Source organism: Musa acuminata, chromosome BXJ1-10 (assembly GCF_036884655.1).
Source record: "Musa acuminata AAA Group cultivar baxijiao chromosome BXJ1-10, Cavendish_Baxijiao_AAA, whole genome shotgun sequence".
Lineage (NCBI taxonomy): Eukaryota > Viridiplantae > Streptophyta > Magnoliopsida > Zingiberales > Musaceae > Musa > Musa acuminata.
Genome location: NC_088336.1, coordinates 25,026,326 through 25,035,000, shown reverse-complemented (window position 1 = coordinate 25,035,000; position 8,675 = coordinate 25,026,326). Strand labels below are relative to the sequence as shown.

The following is an 8,675-nucleotide window of genomic DNA, read 5'->3' as shown; positions in this document are numbered from 1 at the left end:
CGATCTTAATAATACATCTGATTTCGTGCTCTTACAAAATATATCTTTGTTTAAAGACTGTGAACTATTAAATTACATCAAAACTTGTGAACAATGAAAGATATGTTTATATATATGCTTTGTCCGATGGAAGGTCACATAAACTTACTGTTACAGACAAAAGAGTACTTTTGATTTCCCTACATTCTTGGCGAGTGATCAATGGTTGCAGAAGATGTTTGATCCAAGAAGAAAAAGTTGTATGCAATAAGAAAGATAAAGGTAGATTGGTTTCCAAAGAAACTCACACGGTCGATTTGCTTGAAATTAATGCATAATATTTATATATATTAATCGACAGGAGAAACAGAAGAAAGTGGAAAGATTACCGGTTTGAGAGTGTCTAAGCAACCATCGACAGCGTTTTCTCGAGACCAAACCATTCTTTTCATCTGTTTCTCCTCCACCAATTAATGTGATTCTCCCCAACACCGTTGCGTGTGCGATAGAACCAAAGAGTTAACAGAGCGAGAGAGAGAGAGAGAGAGGGGGGGGTTGGGGATCGAAGAAGAAGCAGAGGAATTAATAGAAGGTGGGGAAGGTGGTGGCTATCGCTGTAGACTACGTGTTTTGGTCGTCATCGACGCTGGCCTTAGCGAAAGGTGAAGGCTATCATACAAAGCAAACCCGTCCCGATCGGTGATACACTTCAGCCGCGTCCGATTCCTCGGCGACTTGGGTCAAACGCTGCCTATTTCTAAGAAATATGTCCATATTTATCGTTGCAGAAAATTAAAAATAGTTATAAAATCTATCTCTTCAACATCTGCAAGGTGTTATGATTAAAGCTAAGCTAATGATCTATCAAAGTCTAAATTACCCGATAATTATAGTAACCATTTTTAATTCATGTCTTGATATAACATATGTATATGTACTTATGTATATAAAAAAAACTAAATTCTTGGTTTTAACTCACACTTAATTTGATCATCGAAGTAATAATATCTTTATTTAGTTTATGAAGTTGCAGATATACATATATCAATCTAACATTGGGATCCATTTTCACGGTAATAACGAAGACAAAAAAAATAGAGTGAAAAAATTTTGTGACGTGAGGAGGAAACGATCAACTCGAATGATGATATCAGCGTGACTGGTCCAGCAAGTCTGGCTGTCATCCATAATTCCGTGATGTTGATATGTAAGCTTCAGCTAAAAATAGCCATTAGTCCTTCAGTGATTCATCAGAGTATAATGCATGGGGCTGCATGACAGTCAGCCTTGTCTGTCATCATCATCGTAAATGGATTGCACTTGAGAGATGAAGCTTTTATCTTTCCAAGGTTGGCTGATGCTCACACTTCCTCTTGAATTATTTGTGCAAATCCACCTTTTTGTGGACTTGGATGGAGTTTGATTGGCATTTATTATGGTCTGCTCCATGCCAGCCTGCTGCAGTTTGGATGTCTTCTGCTTGTGGTTCCCGCTGCCTCTTCGAGAGAGAGAGAGAGAGAGAGATGCAAGTCTCAAACAACATATACTGATAACTGTGACCTCTTAGCTTTTATTTGATTTCATTATTCTTCGATTGATGTAAGATTAAATATGTCTATTACTGCTCCGATTCGACGTCATATGATAAATCATTATTTATCTTCGTATTAGTATAAATAAATCCTCACGACTGATTACGACAAATGATAACTAATCACACGAGTATTATTATTTAGATGAAAAACATGAATCACGAATGATAGGGAGGAGAAATGAGTACTCCATTGGCAAGGCATATACTCGACGTCACGTAGAGATTAGCCGAGGAGACATTGCCTGGCGTGGAGTAGTCCCAAAGCCAAGCGAAGAGATGTGTATGTATGCTTTGTGATTCCTCCCTCATCGAGCACTGTAATCTTTTGCTGTCGAGCAATGTAATCTTTTGCCATCCACCCATTTGGTGTCATTTCATATGTGAAATCTAATTGGATTTATAATGTACATTGTACTGTTGTAGTAGTAGTAGACACGTACACAGAAACAATAATACATGCATTCACAGGCCACAGTGTGTGTGTGTTTTGGGCGTCGACAAAGCGTTTATGAATTACACACACACACACACACACATATATATATATATATATATATATATATATATATATATATATATATATATATATATATATATATATATATATTAGGCCAAGTTACCCAAAAAGTTTTGGGATGAGGTTTTAAGGACTGATGTGATCAACTTATTACCATTTACAGCCCTAGATAGTGATATTACAGAGTATGTATGGTTATGGAAAAATGTTTCATACAGACATTTAAGAGTGTTTAGTTGTCGTATAAGAAGATTTGATTGTCATAGAAGAAATATATCGAGAAGGTATTGAAAAGGTTCAGTATAAACAATACAAAGCCAATTGGTTCTCCTCTTGCAAGTCATTTTAAGTTATGCTTGGAACATAGTCCTTCAAGTGATGAGGAGAAGGAGAAAATACAAAAGGTTCCTTATGCTTCAGCAGTTGGAAGTTTAATGTATCCGATGGTATGTACGAAGCCGAACATCGCATATGTAGTGAGTGTTACTAGTATATTTCTTGTAAATCCAAGCAAAGAGCACTGGGTAGCAATGATGTTTGTTTAAGCTTTGCAGGATCAGAATAATGGTGACAAAGACAAGAAACAGGTTGGTGAAAATGACAAAAAACAAATCACGACGAAGACAAAAAGTGAGATAAGAGTTGAAGGCCTTGGGAAGCCTCTTAAAATTCTTAAAAACCCAAAAAAGAAACCAGATTCTGATGAAGAAAAGACTTTAACCATTGACAGGAAATCATCTGATGAGATGCATGAAAAACAGAATACAAAGTTGCCTATCAAGGAACCTAAGGTAGAAAGCAAAGAAACTGAGAATTCTTGCAAGCTCAAAGATTTGTTGACTGAACCTGTATATACAAGGTTGCTAGAATCTAATACTGGACTTCATTTGAAGGTATGCACAAGTCACATGAATATATGCAGGTTATGCCTTATTTCAGGTGTATGTTCTGATTTTTCTACTGCTATCTCAGGTGTTGATTGTCAGTTGCAAATTCATGTCTTACTATTACAGAATTAGTAACTTTGTTTGTTTATTCTAAAGTTTCAGTTCTGTTGTACATATGTACACTTATCTGGGCTATGTATCATTAGTTAATTCCTGTCTATATCACAATTACTACTAAATAACATGTAAATTTATTGTCTGTGTGTGTATCATCTTAACTTACATAGAAACATATATTAAGATTACAATTAATTTGAAGATGAGAAGCTGATCTATTCTCATGATCAGTCTCCACAGGAATTAACTGAGATGGCAATGAGATATTATGATGAAGTTGCTCTCCCAAAGTTGGTATGCCTGAGTACAATTTTTTCATATTTAATTCATTATTTTCTGTTTTAGTATGGAATGATGGTTAATGAGTATTATTTGTACCTTGGCATGTATTCAGGTCTCAGATTTTGGGTCATTGGAGCTATCACCTGTTGATGGTCGTACTCTAACTGATTTCATGCATACAAGAGGTCTAAGAATACGCTCTCTTGGGCAAGTTGTGAGTCACCTTTAGCTTGAAGAGGCTGAATATATCTTTACTTTCACAAAGTATTTTTCCTAATTATATTAAATGCAATATTATGTACAATATCTGTCAGGTCAAGCTTTCAGAGAAGCTGTCTCATGTTCAGTCACTCTGTATTCATGAGATGATAGTAAGGGCTTTTAAGCATGTTGTACGAGCTGTGATTGCTTCTGTTTCTGATACTGGAGATTTATCTATATTGATGGCTGCAACACTTAACATGCTCCTTGGGCTTCCTGATTCTGATGTTTCACATTCTGCTATACGTGTGCACTTTCTAGTCTGGAGATGGCTTGAAGTATTTCTAAGAAAGCGATATAACTGGGAACTTACAATCTCAAACTATAATGATATAAGAAAATATGCTATTTTAAGAGGGCTATGTCACAAGGTAATGATCATTTTTCATTTCTGTAAATGATATTTAATTTTCCTTTCATCTTACATGTTCAATTTTCTTAGGTGGGAATTGAATTGGCACCCAGAGACTTTGATATGGATTCAAATTTCCCCTTTGACAAATCAGATATCATCAGCCTTGTACCTGTGCACAAGGTAAAGCTGCTAAGATGGTCTTATTTGAAATATGGTATCTACCATAATGTATCTTACATTCTTAGTGCTTTTGAATCCTTTGCAGCAAGTTGCATGCTCATCTGCAGATGCACGACAACTTCTAGAGTCTTCGAAAATGGCACTTGATAAGGGTAAACTTGAAGACGCAGTCAACTATGGAACAAAGGTAATTCGTCATAAGATACTGTACAGGTTAACTTCTTTGTAAAGACCTTTTTTCTCTTTCATTTGCTTTTGGTATGAAGGTGTAGTTGGATGCAGGCTCTGGCAAAATTAATTGCAGTCTGTGGTCCTTATAATCGGATGACTGCTGGAGCCTACAGTCTTTTAGCTGTTGTTCTCTACCATACTGGTGACCTTAATTAGGTAGCTTTCAGATATTTGTGTCACTGAAGGCCATGGTTCTTATGATATGGACTTATGGAGTATCTTACGATCTGTTATGTGCCATGGTTCTCTCTTTTCTGATATCTTAAAAGGAACCTTGTTAAATGGTCTATTTGAGTAAAATTGAGCAGATCAATTATGTTTTTACCAATCCAATGTCAAAAATACACCATTATGGACAATTTAAATTTGCCAAGTCCAACGATCTGAAATTTGGAGAATTGTAATGTAAAGTTTGTGTCATGGGTGATTATGTTCCGAGTGATTGAAACCGTTTTTTGTAATTCATATTTCATAATATTGACATGTAATTCTGTTGGAAATTTAGTTGGTAGCTAATTTATGCCTTGAATAAGTGCATGCAGGACCATTAGTGGGTCATGAGGTTGAAACAGATCAAAGAGCGATAAACCACAGTTCAATATTTTAATACAGCATTTGTGTTCCTGACTTGTGTCCTCTTTTAGTAGATCAATGTCTAATTCTAATTGGATTTATCTGTTTTTTAATGGCTTTTGCAAAGATCTGAATCGAGTTAAACCATGAAACAGTATTCTACCACTATGGTTTCTTACGCTAAGATGAATATTATAATATGCTATATGGTGTTTTTTACTATTTAAAATTTTATATATCACTTCAATTATTAGGGATGACTTTTAGGAACTTTCTGTTATAAATTTTGAACCTGTGCTCCTGTCTTTGGCTGGGATTATACTAAATTATTGCAACTTTTAGGCCACAACTTATCAGCAGAAGGCATTGGACATAAATGAGAGGGAGCTTGGATTGGATCATCCAGATACAATGAAGAGCTACGGCGACCTAGCTGTTTTTTACTACAGGCTTCAACATACTGAATTGGCTCTAAAGTAACTTCAATTCTTATTTGTTGTAGTATCAAATCTTAGATAGTGTTCTTTTGATTGGGAATTCTAATATCTTGAATTATTAGATATTCCATCTTTTGTTTTTATAATGACTTGAACATTGGTACTGTCTTATAAGATATTATTGCAGTATAATATATTAGGATTCGAGGAGATATAAACTTAGAATTAGTGCCTCTTCTAGATAGAAAAAAAGAAGAAGACTTCTGGCAGGTAACGGTCAAAAATTTTTAACTAGGTTATTTGCATGAAATGATCTTGATGAATTAATACATAAAAGTAGAAATTTTAGTCTTGAATTCTAGATTACCAAACTAAAAAGATGGTTTCACTTAAAACAACATTCTTAGCATAATACTTGTAAAGTTAAGGAGAAGCCTTTCTTCTACTATAAGCATTGAAAAGAAGTTTGTAAGTTATTCAGCATGAATGCAATGATTGAGATATTTGTACAATTTGTTCATTGTATATCATGCTTCCCAGCACATGTAAAAAATGTCTACATGTCAGAAGCTATTTAATAATGTAAATCTTCTAACTATGACAAAGAAAGCTTTATGATATTAATTAGTGAAGGATAGAGCTTTAAACATACAGAGTTTGTCATAAGAGTACCATGGCAACAAAGTATTTAGAAAAAATTGCATCTATATCTTTTCTTATGTTATTCTTTAAAAGCTTAAAGAGTGACAAATGGTTTATCAAACTTATCAGCATTGTAAAAATTCAGGTTCCTCCGGTCCACTGTGACCATCTTATGAGAGAGAAAGAACACATCGGAATTTTGGTTGGAGAAAGAAGATAGCTCCATTAATATCACATGATTAGTTATAACATGGATTTATTAGCCAAATGGTGAAGAGGAAACTTAAAAATTTTAACACTTAGTCTTGTGGAAGGAGATTGAATAGGTTCTTGTCATAGGCTTGTCAAGAGACCAGACAAATTTCATAAAGTTTCTCCCATTTTTCTCAGTCTAGTCGGGGAATAAATTTTTATGGCCGTTGACAAAGGCCATTGTTCTATTTTAGTCTCATGTGTGACATGTCTTGAGTGTTTTCTCTGTTTGGTCATTGCTCATTTTTAGCTTGTGTTTTGAAGCACCGAGGTTTATATTCTTGATGTGTTATCATGAGGGTTGGTTGATATGACCGGTTAAACAGAGAATTTTTTTTTTACATGCCAATGCAAAACTTAATATTAAAGCTTCCATGACACATATCTGTCTTATGGTTTTGATTATGTCTACTCTATTATTATGCATATTAGCTAAAATATGCAAAGATGGCATTTTCTTCGTTTTTTTGCCACAAAGAATGCAGCTTAATTTGAGAACAATGGCTTTCTAGATTTAACTTTAATATTTACTTCGTACCTGAAAATTAATGTGTGCATAAAAAGTTGAAGAACAGAAACTAACAAAAATTAAGCTTCTTACTTTCCAGGTTAGTATTGTTATGTTTTGGTGTTTGTATTGGAAATAATAAGCCAGGACCATGCTTCCATTATATGTTATTTACCATCACCCTTAATTTTTCTCCTGTTACTTGTTAATCAGGTATGTGAAACGTGCGTTGTATCTTGTGCATCTTACTTGTGGACCATCTCATCCAAACACAGCTGCTACATATATTAATGTGGCTATGATGGAGGAAGGCCTGGGAAATATACATGTGGCACTTAGATATCTTCATAAAGCTTTGAAATGCAATCAGAAGTTGCTTGGTCCTGACCACATTCAGGTTTGTTTTTGTTCTCAAATTCTGTTTCTTCTTGTGTCTTTTTATTTCTGAAGTAGTCATAGCATTCTTTTAAGATAAGCAGCTGATGCTTATTGTAGTTCGGTGTTAGAAATCATAAATTATTACAATAATTGGTTAATGAAGTCCCACAGAAACATTATTAATTACTTTGAGATGATAAGGCATGTATTACAGAGTGACTTCTAGCTAGTTCACCCCTAATCTGCTCACCTAGTGACCTGGATAATTAGGTGATCTAGAACCCCTTATCTATTGACCTTCTGCTGTGTGGGAGAGGGCTTTGCCAAAGCAGTATAAGTTAGCAGGTTCGACTTTCAGCAATCCATATAAATTAGGAGCATCATTGGCCTGTTATCAAGGGGTTCAGTTATATGCTTCATTAGACAATCTCTGGAACCCATTAGCCAAAGTTTGCCACACACATTATTATTCTGCCCTAACAAGAGTATACCATTCTCGGTCATGCAACCAAGATTTGTTATACATAAGAAAATGGGACAGCAATTCATTCCTTTTTAATTTGTTAGTTTGGGTTTGAACAAGTACATCAAGCAAAATCAGATGAGCTTAAAATCTATCATGTGGTAGAGTACAAAAGGTTTTGGGATCTATAAGAAAAGGATTGCTTTCATATCAAGGTCATCTGGGATGACCTAGTCAGCTTAATACCTAAGCGAACTCCTTCACTCTATTTTCTCTCTAACCTCCTCTTTCTACTCAACATGAGAAAACAATCATTTCCAAGTTCAAAATGGGCATTCCCTTTTGGATACTCTATTATATTTTGAAACACAGGTTACTTGACAAATAAAAAGTTCAATATCTCTAGATGCATTCCATATCCATACTCTAGTGGGACATCTAGTTTGGCTCCTTTGTGACCTCTGAAATGTACGAGCCATACCTTTCTACTTGTGGGGGTTAAGGCTGCGTACATTGTCCCTCCCGGATACTGAATTAATGTGCAAGTGTTAAGAGTGTTAGGCTGCCACTTTGTATACACCTCCAATATTTATTAGAGCTGAATATCTTCTAGATATGTCCAAGGGTACTTCTCGAACACTTTGTAAGTCACTAGTTTATATTTTATTATCGATTGGGAAGAGCTCATTATTTTATCATCTTTAATAGTTCATTGTTCTAGAAAGTAGATGGGGATCCACAAAGCATAGTCTATGGAATATAGATTTGATTTTGACTGTTACCTTTTACATTATTCTCTTTTCCTTACAAGTATATCAATATAAGATTTTGTTCTAAAAGGTGTTTTACAATGTACTGCACTAAGATGCTTGTCAACACTTTTTTTCTTCCCATCTTTGATTCAGAACTATATATTTTCTTAAAGCAAAAATATGAGATTTCATTGTATACATGATTTTGCTGCCACATACACTCTGTCTCACTCTTTCAAAATTTTACTTGTTCCCATATCTTCGTCT

The 8,675-nt window shown here is 34.8% G+C and overlaps 1 long non-coding RNA gene across 1 annotated transcript in view; it reads right to left on the bottom strand.

Moving 5' to 3' along the window:
- Positions 1-522, bottom strand: part of LOC135595706 (uncharacterized) — a 1,744-nt gene extending 1,222 nt beyond the window's left edge. Inside the window, exon 1 of the long non-coding RNA XR_010480609.1 lies at positions 369-522. This is a non-coding gene — a long non-coding RNA (uncharacterized LOC135595706). The remainder of the gene's footprint in view (positions 1-368) is intronic.
- Between the last annotated feature and the right edge of the window lie 8,153 nt (positions 523-8,675).